The following is a 16,465-nucleotide window of genomic DNA, read 5'->3' on the forward strand; positions in this document are numbered from 1 at the left end:
TTTATTTATATATACACAGGACTTCGCTATCAATGATCTAAATCCAAAATCTGCCTTCAGAATTTGCATTGAGTACAACTCCTTAGGCCACCCATTTAGAATCCGTTCTCTGCCCTAGACTCTGAAGTATGTGTGTGTGTGTGTGTGTGTGTGTGTGTGTGTGTGCCCACGACCACGTGTGCGCGTGTGCATACGTGAACACGCATTGACATGTGTGCATGCTTGCAGACATGTTATAAGACAACAAGCTGGTGCTCACTTCAGCAGCACATATACTAAAATTGGAATGATACAGAGAAGATTAGCATGGCTCCTGCGCAAGGCTGGCAAGCAAATTCATGAAGTGTTCCATATTTTTACAAAACTAGATTCAAACAATACATATCCACTAACGCAGCCCTACAGAAAGTTCTGGAAGGAAAACTCCAACATAAGGAAGTTAACTACAACCAGAAAAACATAGGCATCAGATAATCCCACCTTACCAACAGCCAAAAGCAAGAAGGGGTGGAATTCCACATATAATTCCACCAACAACAACCATTCCAAATCAAAGGAGAATGAGCAATCAATGGTCATTAATATCCCTCAACATTAATGGTATTAACTGACCCATAAAAGACACAGACTAACAGAATGGATTCGAAGACAGAACCCATCCTTCTGCTGCATACAAGAAACACACCTCACCCTCAAGGACAGACATTACCTCAGATTTAACGGTTGGGAAAGGATTTTCCAATCAAAAGGATCCAAGAAACAAGCAGGGGTAGCAATCTTAATACCTAACAAATTAGACTTTAAAATAAAATCAATCAAAAGAGATGAAGGAGGTTATTTCATACTCATCACAGGAGAAATCCACCAAGATGAAGTCTCAATTCTGAACATCTATGACTCAAATACAAAGGCATCCAAGTTCATAACACAAACATTACTAAAACTCAAATCACATATAAAGCCCCACATACTTATAGTATAGAGACTTCAATACTCCACTCTCACCACTAGACAGGAATACCAGGCAGAAACTTAACAAAGAAGCAAAGGAAATAATAGAAGTTATGAGCAAATTTGGATTAACAGACATATATAGAACATTCCATCCAAATAAAAAAGAATATACCTTCTTCTCAGCACCACATGGAACCTTCTCAAAAAACAACCACATACTTGGCAATATATCAAACCTCAACAGGTACAAAAAATAGGAATAACTCCATGCACCTTATCAGACCAACATGCATTAAAATTAGAATTCAACAACAACATAAATTGCAGAAATCCTACAAACTCATGGAAATTGAATAATGCACAATGGCACCATTCCTGGGTCAAAAAGAAATAAAATAAGAAATTAAAGACTTCCTAGAATTCAATGAGAATGAAGACACAACATACCCAAACCTATGGGACACTTTGAAAGCAGTGCTACGAGGGAAGTTCATAGCAAAAAGTGCCCACATGAAGAAACTGGAGAATAGTTACATTAGAGAATTAACAACACAGATGAAAGCTCTAGAACACAAAGAAGCAAACTCCCCCAGGAGGAGTAGATGCCAGGAAATAATCAAACTGAGGGCTGAAATCAATAGAGTAGAAACTAGGAAAACAATACAAAGGATCAATGCAATGAAGAGTTGATACTTTGAGAAAAATCAACAAGATAGACAAACAGCAGAGTGTGAACATGCAAATTAACAAAATCAGAAATGAAAAGGGGGACATAACAATGGACACTGAGGAAATCTGGAGAATCATCAGGTCATACTTTGAAAACCTGTACTCCACAAAATTCGAAAATTTAAAGGAAATGAACAATTTTCTGGATAGATATCACTTGTCAAAATTAAATCAAGAAGAGATAATCAATTTAAATAGACCTATAAGACCCATGGAAATAGACGCAGTCATCAAAAGTCTTCCAATCTAAAAAAGCCCAGGGCCATATGGCCTCAGTGCAGAATTCTACCAGAAATTCAAAGAACAGCTTATACCAGTTCTTCTCAAAGTATTCCACACAATAGAAGCAGAAGGGTCTTTGCCAAACTCATTCTACGAGGCTTCAATAACCTTGATACCCAAGCTACACAAAGACACAACTAAGAAAGAGAACTTCAGACCAATAACCCTCATGAACATTGATGCAAAAATACTCAATAAAATACTGGCAAATCGGATCCAAGAACACATCAAAACAATCATTCACCACGATCAAGTAGGTTTTATCCCAGAGATGCAGGGATGGTTCAACATATGAAAATCCATCAATGTAATTCACCATATAAACAAGCTGAATAACAAAAAAAATCACATGATCATCTCACTAGATGCAGAAAAAGCCTTTGACAAAATCCAACACCCCTTCATGATAAAGGTCTTGGAAAGATCTGGGATGACAGGAACATACCTAAACATAATAAAAGCTATATACAGCAAACCAACAGCCAACATCAAACTAAATGAACAGAAATTCAATGTGATTCTACTAAAATCAGGAACAAGATAATGCTGTCCACTCTCTCCATACCTTTTCAATATTGTACTTGAAGTTCTAGCTAGAGCAATACTACAACAAAAGGAGATAAAGGGGATACAAATTGGAAAGGAAGAGGTCAAACTTTTACTATTTGCAAATGATATGACACTTTACATATGTAACCCAAAACACTCTACCAAGGGAACTCCTACAACTAATAAACACCTTCAGCAAAGTGGCAGGATACAAGATCAACTCAAGAAAATCAGCAGCCCTACTATATACAGATGATAAAAGGGCTGAGCAAGAAATCAGGAAATATTACCCTTTCGAATCGTCACAAACAACATAAAATACCTTTGGGTAATGCTAACCACTTTGAGTCTTTAAAAAAAGAAAATAAAGAAGCCCTCAGAAAATGGAAAGTTCTTCCAAGCTCTTGGATAGGTAGGATCAATGTAGTAAAAATGGCAATCCTGCCAAAAGCAATATACAGATTCAAGGCAATCCCCATTACAATACCAGCACAATTCCTCACAGACATTGAAAGATTAATAATCAATTTTGTAGGGAAAAATAAAAGACCCAGGATAGCCAAAACAACCTTATTCAACAAAGCAACATCTGGAGACATCACTGTCCTCGACTTCAAGCTCTATTATAGAGCTGTAGTCCTGAAAACAGCTTGGTATTGGCACAAAAATAGACAGGTAAACCAATGGAATCGTATTGAACACCCTGATATTAACTCATACATGTATGAACATCTGATTTTCAACAAAGAAGCTAAAAATATACAATCGAAAAAAGGAAGCATCTTCAACAAATGGTGCTGGCAAAACTGGATGCTGGCATGTAGAAGAATGTGGATAGATCCATGTCTATCACCATGCAAAAAACTTAAGTCCAAATAGATCAAAGACCTCAACATAAATCCAGCCACACTGAACCTCTTAAAAGAAAAAGTGGGTGGTACCCTTGAACGAATTGGTATAGGAGACAGCTTCCTGAACATAACACCAGTAGCACAGACACTGAAGTCAACAATTAATACATGGGATCTCCTGAAACTTAGAAGCTTTTGTAAGGCAAAGGACACAGTCAACAAGACAAAACGACAGTCCATAGAATGGGGAAAGATATTCAAAAACCCCACATCTGATAGAGGGCTGATCTCTAAAATTTACAAAGAACTCAAGAAGCAAGTCTCCAAAATACCAAAGGACCTAATTAAAAAGTGGGCTACAGAACTAAATAGAGAATTCTCAATAGAGGAATCTAAAATGGGTGAGAGGCACTTGAGAAAGTGCTCAACATCCCTAGTCATCAGGGAAATGCAAATCAAAATAACTCTGAGATACCATATTACTCCTGTCAGAATGGCTAAAATCAAAAACACCAATGACAGTATGCTGGAGAGGATGTGGAGAAAGAGGAACACTCCTCCATTGCTGGTGGGAGTGCCAACTTGTTCAGCCACTTTGGAAATCAGTATGGAGATTCCTCAGGAAAATGGGAATCAGCTTACCACAAGACTCAGCAATCCACTCTTAGGCATATACCCAAAAGATGCCCATTCACACAACAAGGATGTCTGTTCCACAAAGTTCATAGCAACATTATTTGTAATAACCAGAACCGGGAAACAATCTAGATGTCCTTCAACTGAAGAGTGGATAGAGAAAATGTGGTACATTTACACAGTGGAGTACATTTTAGTAGAAAAAAAAAAACAATGGAATCCTGAAATTTGCAGGCAAACTGATGGCACTAGAAGAAACCATCCTGAGTGAGGTAACCCAGTCACAAAAAGACAAACATGGTATGTACTCTCTCATATATGGATTTTAGACATAGATCAGGGGAGTGCCAGCCTATAACCCCATGGCCAGAGAGTCTGGGAAACAGAACCTTCAATGAATGACTGATGGAAGCAGAGGCAGATGCCCACAGCCACACACTAAGCTGAACTCAAGCAACCCAGTGAAAGAGTGGGAGGACTGATGAGCAAAGGGGTTAAGACTGGGCTGGTTTAACCCCCAGAAACAGCTGACCTGACAAAAGTTAACTCTTGAATCCCAGGCATCAGCCTGGGAATCCAGTATGGGACTGATCAAGACCCCCTGAATGTGGGTGTCAGTGAGGAGGCCTAGGCTATCTATGGGGCCTTGGGTAGTAGTAGATCAGTATTTATCCCTGGCATACAAATGGACTTTGCGTGCCCAATGAGAAATGCACTCTTACCCTGGACTCTTGGGGGAGGGTCTAGGCCCTGCCCTGGATGAAATAACAGACTATGGACACCCTCATGGAGGGCCTAACCCTTCCTGGGGAAAGAAGGGTGTACTGGGGGCATTGGTGGGAGGGCATGGTAGGAGGGGAGGGACAGGTAGAGGGATCTGGGAGTGACATGTGAAACAATCTTGTTTCTAACTTAAAAAAAAAAAAACAAGAAACCTTGCCTGGAAAAACCCAAAACAAAAAGTGTAAAATGTATTGATCTTGCTAATTTTGTCCCTTCTTTTTTTACTCCCACAAGTTACCATCTGTTTCCCAAACGATAGGGATAACTTCTTGTGAGCCGCAGGTAGCTTATAATGTTAACTAGATCTAATTTTCTATGTACTAGCCAGGATTACATTGTTGTCATTCTATCACAACAAATAATGAGGGAAAAAGATTTAGTGTCGGGTTTAAGGAAGGCTCTCCATGCAGGCTAATGGAGATACCTGCATGGCCATCATCTGTGATCAGTGTGATTCATTACAGTTATCCAGGTTATCAGACAGGAGGGAAGGTTGAATGTGGGTGAAACAAAGTCACTCTGAAAACCATGAGGTAGGCAGGGCCTCATCTGCCTCTTGTAATCTCAACATGAGTGTCATAGATACCCTTTCTAATTTCTAGCCTGTGTACTCACTGGCTTTGACGTATAACCCCAACATTAACAGCACACCATTAGGTGGGTGTTCTCAAGGGCAGGTTCTGACCCAGCCTGCACTATGCCAGTTTTGATTTTGAACCTCTATCTCAATAAAACTTTTTTCCTTAAAAAATTAAATAAAAAGACAACTTGATGGGGAATAAACCTGTGAGAAGGTATTGAAGATAGAAGGATGAGGCTAAAAGAAATGAGACATGCCATGTGGTGATTATAACATGGTCCTCTAATATCTCACTAGAAGCACAAAGCTAGTATTGGTCTGTAGAGAGGTCCTTACCAGTGGATAAATGTTTGGAGTTTTGAATGGTCATATCACCAGTCATTGGATATAACTGCTTGAGCAGGGGTAGGACTGTAAGCAAATCAGCTTTGTTTAGTGGAGGTGCAATTCCAAGAGAAGAAATTGAGTTGTGAGTCAATGACAGCCATATTGTCTCAGTGGATGAATGTCTCTGTCCTGAAATCTAGGTCTGACATAGACTAAAGAAAAATACTGAAACTCTAGAGGGATAAAACACTGTGAGAGACCATCAGATTTAGACAGGTGAGAAGGAAAAGAGGCAAAGAGGTGGTAGAGACAAGGAGTTGTGAATACTAGTGATATCAGTTGTACAAGTGACAGTGAGCCAGAGAATACAAGAGAAATATCACACGATATCTGGAGAATGAGATAGTTTGACTCAGATTTTAGAAGCTTCATTGTTAATACCTTACTTAGGACTATTTATTTTTAGACTAACTTCCTGTATCACAAAGTCTTGATATACATCAAATTACTTTCCAAATGAAAGCTTTACACTTATGCCAAGGTACAATTCATTTACAGTTGTAAGCATGGAAACACCCACATACAAAATCTCCAGAGAGCAAAGGAAGATCACAATCATTTCTGTTGTGAAAGTTGTTCTGACAAAAACAAAACAGAGAAGTTTGGTGATACCAATTAGGCTGCTTTCAGGTCATTTAAGTGTTTTGTAGAAACTGCTGTCTCCCCCTCCCTCATCTAGTTAAAAAGTGGTCATTTGAACACAAGTAGTCAATCTTGCTTTGTCTGTCTGTACTTGGAAAGTCAATTCTTTTACTTTGTGACTTCAAAATTGTTTTAATCACAGTGGAAATTTGGGCTTTTTTGGCAATGAAAGCATTGAATAAGAATCAAGTTTAAATCTGGTTTTGTCATGGAATATTTTGTTTTCTCCGTTTATGGCAATTGAAAGTTTTGTTGGATAAAGTAGTTGGCATCCTTGAAATGGCTACTTGTACAGAAGAAAGAGTTGTGTGAGCTTTAATCATTATTAGGCAAAGAAACAAACATTTGACCTATTCACTTAACAGGGGTATATGTTACTTAAAATTATGTAGTTTAAATGAAATTTTCATATCTGGACTGACAATGTTCACCCTCAAGAACCAAAGACAATCTGGAGAAAAACCCAACACCAGGCATGAGATGCCTTCTTTTGAGTGATTGGTAAGGGTTGTTAAAGCAAAACTCCTGACACATTGCAGGAGATTTCTATTGTTCTTGGTTGGCCCCCAGAGATTGAAGGTAAGTCCCTATTGCCAAAGACAACATGCATTTCAAATGCAGGGCTCAGAAATCCCTGGGCTAGAAATCACATGAAAACTTTTTCATTGAGAATTAGCTTTTATGGTACCAGATGGCACCATGAAGCTTCCAAAGTGAAGCAACCAATAGTCCATTCAGCCATGATGTTTATAAACCTCAATAACAGCATGGCATGATAACCCAAAGCCTGCTGTAGTGTCACAGAAACCTTGTGTCACCAACAGCTCTCTATTGGACTTAAGACCAGCTCAATAAGTGGGAAATCATGCCTGGTACTGGAAACGTAGACAACTATTCAGAGTTAGTGGAGTCATGAGTCTTGGAAGAGAACCAACAACTTCAACTTTACTAAACCAGCATGATCCTAACTATCGAGGGGAGGTGTTTGTGGGACTGCAGTCAGGACCAGCTATTCCTGAGTGGGGGAGTGTGGATGAGGGGAGGCTAGCTATAGACATTAAAGGAAAGACAGAGACATAGGGCAGGAGGGCAGTTTCAGTCCATACTGAATGCTCCTCTGTTTATTCATACATTCTCTTTAGTAACCAACCAAAGGTGGGCACAATGGCAGAAGACTTCTATTATCATGAATAAAGGACAAATAGCAATTACCTCCCTTAATCCTAAAGACACTTACTACTTGGCCTTCAGGTGCTTCATAGCTGCACATATCTCCTAGCCTTCTGGATGTGTATAAACTTGCCTGGGCCCAAGTCTATTGTTATTTAGATAGGAGTCATTCACCACTGAGGCCAGGGCATCCTGTAGTCATTATGCTAATATCTTAAAGACAATAGAAGCGATTTGACCTCTCTTAAGTCATGGCAAGATGGAATGGGCTTCCATTCGTACTTATACTCACATATATGTGCAGTCCCCACCCATGAACTAGGGACATTTTTTTTTTTGCAAAAGACTGAGACCATTACAGAAAACCACAAGCAATGAAAATACAGAACTGTGGAGCCCAGTCCACACAGATACATCTATACTGTAGGAGAAACTCTGACCAGTCTACTCAAGCCAGGCCAGCCTGCATGAGCATGAGCAGCAAGCACTGCTTCCCTGAGCCAAGCCTTCCCCTACCCTAGACTGACAAAGAGACACCTGACCCAGAGGCACCAGTGAGGAAAGGACAACACAGCAGAGTCAGCCGCCTGAGCCAATAGGACTGTGGGAGGGGGTATAAAGGCAGGTCTAACTTCCGTAATAAAGGAGTTGGCAGCATGCTCTGGTAGTCACTGACTCTGAGTGCCTGAGTCTTCTCACCCCTCCCCCCAAGGTCCGAGCAGGGTCACCTGCAACACCTGGCACCTAGATATGGGACTTGTGGATGTTTTCTTTTTTCTGTCACTGTGACTGTTTTTTGCTTGGGCCCTGAACTTTGCCTTTTGCTGCTGGCAGTGCATTGGCGGATCCCAAGATAGTGCTTGTACTTTCCCTACCAGCACCCTTTGTTACTCTTCATGCTTGCTGCTCCTTTCGGCGCCCCCTCTGCGGTGACTTGTCCGGTGAGTTGGCCCCTTCATGTTTCATATCCTTGATCATGGTGAAGTAGAGTGTGGGGACCCTCCTTTTCTGTCTTCCTTTGTGTCGGTGTGGTACCCCTGGTGCATTAGGTGGGAACATCAACTACACTTAGGGCCGACACAATTCCTGTCTTTCTTCGAGTCTGTCTTTTGTCTGTTTTAAACTGTGTTTTCGACTACATCTCCTGTCATTAAGAGAATGGGAACTTACCCTCCCACTGTAAGGAGACTCGGGTGAGGGCATTGAGATCAATATTGGTTACCAGGTGCTTAAGGTTAAGACTGCCAATCTGCAGCATGCTCTGCTCCGCGCTGACTCCCGGTGCCTGAGTTGTTGGTACTGCGTCTTCTCACCCGCTCCCCAAGGGTTGTCAGAGCAGGGTAACGCACAACACTGTACCACAATTCCTAAAGCCAAGGCTCCTCAGAGATCATTGTGGAAGAGGAAGTAGAAAAATTGTAAGAGACAGAAGAACAGTGTGTTTTCTTGAGATTGTGTTCTTAATAATGTTAGAAGTTGTACCCACAAAATCTCATCAATACGTCCTGACACACTAATGTGGACAGTGGAAAGCTCTTGAGGCCTCAAATCAACATAAAGGACTACAGATTCTTAAGGAATGCTGAGAGGGGGGAGGAATAGCCTTCTCCAGAGAAGACTACACCAGTTGGCTATCTAATAACAAATGGTCAACACTGAGAACATGTAACTACAAGTAACATCACATAGAAAGAGATGGTTGTGTTTATGTATTTAGAGACACACACATATGTATACGTACAGCAAGAAGGGGTACATGGGAGGGCTTGAAGGGAGGAAATTATATAATTTCAATACATATATCATATATGTATATTTAAAATACATACTAAGCCTTTGAAACATCCATCTGCATTCTTTTTTTTTCAAGACAGGGTTTCCTCTGTGTAGCTTTGGAGCCTGTCCTGACACTTGCTCTGTAGAGCAGGCTGGCTTTGAACTCACAGAAATCCTCTTGCCTCTGCCTCCAAGTGCTGGGATTAAAGGCATGAGCCACCACCGCCTGGCTTCCACCTGTTTCTTCCTGGCACTTGTGTCAGTTCATATTTTTCTGTGTGAATAGCTCTATATTATAGCCACTGACCATTATAGATACTGGACTTTTTTTTTTCAATAACTTTGTGAATTTTTTTCCTCAATTGTCAGAGTTGGGAAGAGGAAGAGAAATGACAAGAGTGTGTGTGGGGGGGGCTCAAGAAAGGGTAACAGAGGATAAATATGTAAAATACATTATGTACATGTATGAAGATGTCTTGATAAAATTAATTATATATGATTAACACACACTAATAAAAAAATCCCAAAGATGTAGTCAGTTCCACAAATGTATACTGAAGACTGAATAGGAAAGAGAGATAAGAGATTAAGACTAAGCAAGCTAACTATGCCACGTCAATTATGCAAGTTCATATGAGCCTTTTTGATTCTTTGTCTTGGGATATGAAGTGGTTTTTAAAATGTAAGGAAGGCATTGGGTCACTAATAAGTCCCCAAGATTAGTTTTGTTCATCTTCTCACCTTAAAGATAAAATGTTCAGAGGCTGTTTGGACTTTTGAGTAGAATCTAATTAAACTACCATATGGGATATGTTTTAATGAAAAAAGCAGCTGAGTAGAACAATGAACCAAACCCCTTTGCATATTGATTTTGTTTTCATAAGGGAAAGGCAAATTTGTGTTCCATTAACGAGCAATAAATCTACAGAATATAGTTTCTGAAGCTTCCTAGATGAGAGGGACATTGAGAGAAGAATGCACATGAGCCCCTACCATACTTTTGTACTTTAAAAAAATCAAAGAAACATGTTTCATCACTAATATAATATCCTGAAAGCTAAGAGAGGCTACATTTTTTGTTGTTTTTTGTTGCACCTGCTGAGCAGCCTGCATCTGAGAATGTAGTGAGGTGGTCAGGATAGATGACACAGAGACCGGTCAGTTGCTTTAAGAAAACTTTATCTCCCCAAGTCGGCTTAGGAGAGCTCCCCAAGAAAAAACGCTTCCCTTTTTAAGGACTTCTGCCATCCATCTACATACAATTCTCCAACCAAGCTCTCACACACCTCTCACAGCTCTCCCAGACTTCTCACCCTCCTGGCTGGTGGTTTAATCTCCAGCCCCAAAATCGGGGAGACACAGCAGGGAGCAGGAAGAAGCATCTAGCCATAGGGGGGATCAAAGTCATGGTGTTTCAGTGAGCGAGCTTTATGGCACTGAATTGTTTTTAGTAAACATGTTTTCAGTAAACATTGTCTTACTGTGTACTCCCAGGCCGAAGGGGAAGTGGGTCTCTGTTCAAGGTCTGGTGTCCCCACAGTTTTTGTTTATTTTTTGAGATAGGGTTTCTCTGTATAGCCCTGACTGTCCTGGAATTCACTACGTAGACCAGGCTGGCCTGGAAAACAGAGATCAGCCTGCCTCTGACTCTTGAATACTGGGATTAAAGGCATGTGACACCACTGCCTAGTCATAGCAATGCTTATTGTAACATTCCTGTCTCTGTGTGTTTGCAACATGTCATAAAATAATGTAAAAGGCTGTAATAATGTTAGATTTAATCATGAAGTTAGTTGTATGACATTTTGACTAAGGAATAACTGATTTCAGATTGTCAAACCCAATACCATAAACAATGGATGTGTTCACTTTTAGTGTTATTTCTGGATCACATGTTTCCTGCTTTCCAGTCTTTTGGTTAATGTGTGCCACAGAATGGAAGGTTGTTTAAGGTTACAGTTGCCTTGGTCTTTTATAAATACAATTTCTCTGTTGTCATTAACCCCTCACAATGAAACGTCCTGAAAAGGCACAGAGGAGGAATGTTTTCAGTCTGAAAATCTGCCTGTCTGTGGTACTTAGCAGAAGCAGGACTTGGAAAGTACAAGCCATACACAAAATTGCTACCTCTTTTGTTTATAGTAGGGGAACAGCTCAGCACCTAGTTTGTTTCTTCCTGTTTTTTTTTTTGTTATGAAGAATTAAATAAGTAAATGTCAATATCTATGCTTTTGGTGAAAGGATAATGATAAAAATCATAGACTCTTGCATGAAATAATAAAAATAATGAACAAAACCTATGAAAAGACAACTTTCCACTGAAAAAGCTTGCAGGCTAAGGTATAAAGAGAAAGTGAAGAAAAGCATGGGGAAATCCTAGAATTGAAGAGACAGACCTTTAAGTCTGACATGATAAAGGAAATTAGGGAACAAGGCAGGGACTAGAAAGGAGAAAACTACATGTCACAGAAATATTCAATGGAAGCATGTACTGAAAACATGTCAAGTTTGGAAAGACCCATGGGAAACAATAAAAAAAATTGTAGTCCTGCAGTCAGAGATAAGCATAGTTCCCATTTCAGCCAGAGTGAAAAGTATCACAGTGCACACTGGCAGAAAAGAGAATATGCAAATGAGTTTATCTTCAACTTGGGAACAAATTGAGCAGTGATTTGGTTCAGTTTTGTAAGTCTTAAATTAGTAAAAATAATTATACTTATTCCAAGTAGACTATTTATACTGTAGAGCAAAGTTTAATCTTATTTCTAGTAATAACAGAAAATATCTATCATGTAAAAATATGCAAGTAATAATTCCAGTTCAATAAAACATTGCAAAACCTGCAAAAAGTAAGTAAGTAAGAACAAAGACATTGTATTAAAAGACAACTGCCCAGAACAAACGTTCTAAGTTTCAGAATTAATGCACTCACAGTCATAATAATAATTAAACCATACAAGTTCAAGAATAGTGTTATAGAAGACAAAAGTCAATGCGTATGTTGAATTTCTAGACTGGAAATTTTAAGGTGTTAGAGGAAAATAATACAGGACAGGATTAGCTTGGCATCAAAGAGAAATTACTAACATCCCTAAAGATGCAACAAGAGACATTTTCTAAACTGAAGTACTGTTGGTCTTTGCATTGTATGCAGTTGGAGTTTTTTTTTTTTTGATGGTCTCACTTGCTTAAGAGACATTTGGGACACTGAGAATTAGCTTGTCCCAGGGATGAGCCCACTTATTGATTGCCCAGTGCAGGGTAGTCATCCCCAAAACAATATGCATACAACCAAACAGACTCAGTAGGTTGTATGTCTATCTGTGCCATACATATGTGTGTGTATGTAAGGGTAATAGCCAAAGAAAAAGAGGCTATCACTTTGAGAATTGGGGGCTGTGATGGGTTTGAGAAAGGATAGATGGGAGGGGCTAGATGGAGGAAGGTACAAGGCAAGTGATAAGATTCCATTTCAATTAAAAACATAAAATATGCTGAAACATACCTGGGCACTGAGAGAAAAGAGAGAATAGTAAGAAAGAGCACTGGAGTATCTCTTTACTCTGAAAACATGTTAGCAGCCCAATATAAATATAATTAAAGCCTTTCAAAGAGATAAAGGTTGGTGGGTAGGCAAGAAAAAGAGAATAATGGCTGAAATTTTCAAACTTTTATTAAAACTATACAGTCTGTCAATCTTAGCAATTTAATGAGCATCAAGTACAAGAAACATGAATTAAATATCCAGGCTGATCATAGTCAAACACCAGAAAGTTGGGGACAAGAAGAAATCTTAGCAGAATCTGGAAAGAAAAAAATATATGACATTAGCTACAAAGTACTGAATCTGAGAATGACCATGAGCACTGGACTTTTAACTTGCTAGCCTCTGGTATGTAGTAAGGACATTGCCACATCATTGTAAGGTAAGTTTATTTAAGCACATTTTGTATGTATGGATGTACATGTCTTAGAACGTTTATTTTAAAAAGTAGGTTTAAATAGAGATTTATTCAAAAGGTCTTGAAAGCTATTTCTCCCTCTCCATTTTTCTTTTTTTACCCTGCCCTCTGAGCCCTCATCCCGTTTGATGCCTCTTGTTCCATCACTACCCTTTACCCCTTTATTCCACTGTGTTCATTCTGTTTCCCACCTTTTAGAACCCTTCTCACCCCTTACTAATCTCCTGACTTCTAGTATTCCAAAAACAAACAACCAAATAAAACCAAACAACAACAACAACAAAATCCAACTGTGTTTGTCTTTGTGTGTGGAATACCTCACTCAGGATGATTATGTTTTGCTGTGCCCATTTGATGACAAATTTTATAATTTCAGTTTTGTTAACAGCTTAAAAATATTCCATTGCATAAATGTGTCACATTCTCTTTATTTATTCATTGACAGATATCTGGGCCATTTCTGTTTCCTGGTTATTGTGAGCAGCAATGGACACGTATTGCTCATATACATACACTATCTATCTATCTATCTATCTATCTATCTATCTATCTATCTATCTATCATCTATCTATCTATCTATCTGGGTATATGCCCCAGGTGGTATAGTTGGATCATTTGGTAGATCTACAGCCTTTTGAGGAGCCTCACACTGATTTCTGCCGTGGCAGCACCACTTTGTGTTCATACCAGCCGTGGATAAGTGAGCTCCTTTCACCATATCCATGTCACCATTTGTTGTCATTTTTTGAAAAAAAAATAGCCAGTCTGACTGAGGTAAGATGAAATCCTGTTGTATTTTTAATTTGTATTTCCCCGATGAGTAAGTTGTTAAACATAAAAAATAATCCCAGCTATTTGTATGTTATCTTTTAAAAGTTCTTGTTAGTTTCAAGCTCCACATATAAATTGGATAGTTTGTTTTCTTGCTGTAAATTTTTTATTTCTTGTGTACTCCGAATGTGAATACTCTGTTAGACCTGTAGCTTCCAAGTGTTTTTCCCAATTCTGTAGGCTGATTTGGCACACAAATGGTGGTGTCCTTTTCTGTTCAGAAGCATTTAGTTTCATGAGATTCCATTTATTAATTGCTGGTCTTAATCTGCTCTACTGGGGTTCTATTCCAAAAGCCCGTTCTTTCCCAGCACATTCAAGCATATTTCCCACATTCTTCTGTATGAGACTCAGGATCACAAGTCTCATGTTGATGCCCTTGACCCCTTTGGAGTTGAGTTTTGACCAGGGTGAGAGCTAAAGATATAGTTTCATATGGAGGCATTTTCTCAATTAAGGATCCCTCCTCTCTAGCAACTCTAACTTGTATCAAGTGGGCATCAGACTAGCCAGCACAGACTTTCACCTCTTTGGATAGATTTATTTCAAGATACATATTTTGAGTTTATTATAAATACTACTGTTTCCTTGGTTTCATTTTCTGTATGTCTATCACTTCTATTTAAGAAGGCTAACTTATTTTTGTGTGGTAAGTTTATAACAGGTAATTTGTTGGATGTATTTATCAGCTGTAGGAGTTTTCATGCACAGGCTTTAGATCTTTTATGTATAGAATATTATCATCTGTAGATAAAGTTCCTTCGACTTCTTTCTTTCCTATTTGTATCTACATTATCTCCATCACTTGTCTTATTGTTCTAAGAGTTCGGGCACAATATTGAATAGGAAAGGAAACAATGGATATATACTTGTCTTGTTTCTGATATTAATGGACATGTTTTGAGTTTTCCGACACTTGGTATGATATTTTCTGTGGGCTTGCTGTATATTACCTCTATTATGTTGAGCTATGTCCCAGTACCCTCAATTCTCTAAGACTTTTATCATGACGGGATTTTGGCTATTTTAAAGGCTCTTTCTACATTTAATGAGATGATCATGTGGTTTCTGTTCTTGACTCTACTTATGGGAATTAAGTTTATTAAGGCAAGCATTCCCTGGGAACCTACCAGCCATGCTGGCCAGGGAAGCAAGTAGGTGACCTTCAGAACTTCACTCTCCTTTCTCTCCTCCAAATCCAATTCCCCAAGCAAACCAATCCAAGAAATAAGCTATGAAAAATCTCAAAGAAAGAAAAATAGTAAACAAACACTTATAAAAGTGTTAAAAATCCTCAACTTTCAGGGAATTGCAGAATAAAATGACTTTTAAAATTTTTTAATTTTAATTTTAAATAGCTTGTTTTACACGTCAATCCCAGTTCCCTCTCCCTCCCCTCCTCCCGCATCCCCCTATTCCCCCCCAGCCTCCCACCCTATTGCCAATTCCTTCCACATAGGGGATATCTAGAGTCTGTCATTTCACTCAGGGTAGGGTCCAGGCACTCCCCTAAGAGTCCAGGCTGAGAGAGCATCCCTCTTTGTGTTATGGGCACACGATGTCTGTTTGTATTCTAGGGATAAACACTGATCCACTGCTCAGAGCCCCATAGGTTGCCCAGGCCTCCTCACTGACATTCACATTCGGGGGGTCTGGATCAGTCCCATGCTGGCCTCCCAGCTGTCGGTCTGGGGTCCAAGAGCTCTCCCCTGTTCAGATCAGCTGTCTCTGCTGGTTTTGCCAGCCCATTCTTTGCCAATTTGCTCATCGCTCCTCTCTCTCTGTCACTGGGTTCCTTGGGTTCAGTTCAGTGCTTAACTGTGGGTGTTTGCCTCTGCTTCCATCAGTCACTGGATGAAGGCTCCCGGATGGTTATAGACATCAAGTTCATTATCAGGAATGGGTATTCAAGGTGGTCTCTCCATTATTGCTTAGCTTGCCAATTGGTGTCATCCCTTTAGATCACTAGAGGTCTCACTGGTGCCTGATCTGTCTTCTAACCTATGATTCCCTCTTCCCCCTATTCTACCCCCCACTCAACCTTCCTGTTCCCCCATGACCTACTCTCTCTTCCTCTTCTCCCCCTCTCTTCTTCCCAGCTCCCACTCCCCCTCACCCCTCGGCGTGTTCCCCATCTGTTCAGAGGATCTTGCCTCATTCCTCTTCTCTTGGGTACTATGCATATCTTTTATGTTCTTTCCTGTTTCCCAGACTCTCTATCAGTGGAAGTGCAGACTGGCACTATCCTTATTCTTGTCTAAAATCCATATATGAGTGAGTACATACCATGTTTGTCTTTTTGCGACTGGGTTACCTCACTCAGGATGGTTTC

The 16,465-nt window shown here is 39.6% G+C and overlaps 1 non-coding gene across 1 annotated transcript; it reads left to right on the forward strand.

Annotated features, from left to right (window-relative positions):
* The first annotated feature begins 251 nt into the window (after nt 1–251).
* LOC121134192 lies at nt 252–358 on the forward strand. Its single transcript, XR_005871232.1, has one exon. It is a non-coding gene; the product is annotated as a U6 spliceosomal RNA (small nuclear RNA).
* Nucleotides 359–16,465: the final 16,107 nt, after the last annotated feature.

This window comes from Mesocricetus auratus, unplaced genomic scaffold, assembly GCF_017639785.1.
Source record: "Mesocricetus auratus isolate SY011 unplaced genomic scaffold, BCM_Maur_2.0 Super-Scaffold_100026, whole genome shotgun sequence".
NCBI classification, from domain to species: domain Eukaryota; kingdom Metazoa; phylum Chordata; class Mammalia; order Rodentia; family Cricetidae; genus Mesocricetus; species Mesocricetus auratus.